The sequence below is a fragment of the Phalaenopsis equestris genome, unplaced genomic scaffold (assembly GCF_001263595.1).
Source record: "Phalaenopsis equestris unplaced genomic scaffold, ASM126359v1 Scaffold001363, whole genome shotgun sequence".
Lineage (NCBI taxonomy): Eukaryota > Viridiplantae > Streptophyta > Magnoliopsida > Asparagales > Orchidaceae > Phalaenopsis > Phalaenopsis equestris.
The window spans coordinates 22,672-24,439 of NW_018165802.1; positions in this window are offsets into that span (position 1 = coordinate 22,672).

Sequence of the window (1,768 nt, forward strand, 5' to 3'; positions counted from 1 at the left end):
AATCTGCTACCAGCCCCTTGGTTTATCTTTGGGTACAGTTGATTAAAGGCAGGAAGAAGAAAACTCAATTTGATGAGGTGGTTTCTAAAATTTCCAAACAAATCTCTTGTTGGACTAATTCTTATTTGTCACAGGGGGGAAGGTTAACCTTAATTAAAAGTATCCTGGCTTCTTTCCTTATGTATATTATGCAAATGCTGAAAATGAAAAAAGGCACACAGAAAACTTTGGAGGTGACGTTGAATGAATTCTTGTGGGAAGGCATTTATAAACAAGCTCACTGGTTTAGTTGGGATAAGCTTTGCCTGCCTCTTGCTGCAGGGGGGCTTGGCATGAAGTCTTTCCAACAGCTTCATGAAATCTTCTATTGTAAACTCTGGATTAAATTTAGAGAACAGAAATCTTTGTGGGCTAACTATATGAAGTTAAAATATTGCAAACACTCCCATCCATCAATTACCTGCAGAAAATCTAAGGATTCTAGAATTTGGACTGAGCTCCTACATATTAGGTGTGTGGCTGAAGACCTTTTTATCTGGGATGTGGGAGAAGGAAAAGTTGATTTTGATTAGATAGTTGGCTTCTTGAAAGTAAATTGGAACCATCAACCTCTCTAGACTCAGTTATCAACACCCCCACTCATCTTTGTTGGAGTAATCATCATTGGAAAAGAGACATGTTGGCTTCAATGGTGAATCCTGAACAAGTGTATCAAACTCTTAAGGTCCCAATAACTCCACAGAAACCAGATAGAGTTGTGACTAAAAATCCTCCTCATACCTCTTTTACCAAATTTGCACATTCCCAATTAAACAATTGGCACCATAAGGATTGGGGTAATTCCATGTGGGTGAAATACCTCAACCCCTCTATGTCCTTCTTAACCTGAAGATGTTTTCATAATATTATTCCCACTGATGATATACTCAAACTCAATGGTCTAAAAGGACCTTCAAGATGTACTCTCTGTTGCCAACAAGAGGAATCCTTAAATCATGTGTTTTTCTCTTGTCCTGTTGCTCCAGGGGTTTGGACACAGGTAGCTGCAAATCTTAGTTTCCCTTCCCATTTACTAAATTTTGGAAACTTCCTTGACTGCTGGATGGTTTGGAAAGAGAACCATGTTGAAATAATCCCCTTTGTTACTACATGGTTCATCTGGATGGCAATAAATAGCAGTAAATATGAAGGGAAAACCTAAAGTACTACACAAATTTTTACCAACTGCTTGGCATATACTCTTAAGATAATCACTCTCATGGGGTATAAGATTAAAGTTCCTGGGTGCTCCCAAATCCTTAATACTCAAGTTTCTTCTGTCAGATAAAAATTTCTACTGTTCCATTGGAGGAAACCTTCTTACCCTTAGATCAAAATCAACACTAATGGGAGTTATAGAAGACACACTGCTAGTATTTGCGGGATTTTCAGAAATAATGTTGGGGAATGCCTACTGTTTTTCCAATCTCCCACTGATGCTCTCAATGCTTTGCAGGCTGAAGCCTTAGCTGTGGTATGGGCTCTTCAACAGCTGTTGTTATGGGATAGAACCTACTAATTGTGGAAATGGACTCCTTATGGCTATTCCAGCTCTTAAGAGATAACATCTCCCCACCTTGGTTTCTTCTACATGTTGTTAAGAAAATTACTCACATGAAGTTGACTCACAACCTTCAGATTTTTCAGAAGCATTTTTTCAGGGAGGGTAACAGATGTGTTAATTGGCTTGCACATCAAGGTGCTTTGTCTATGTTGCCTAAAGTAAATA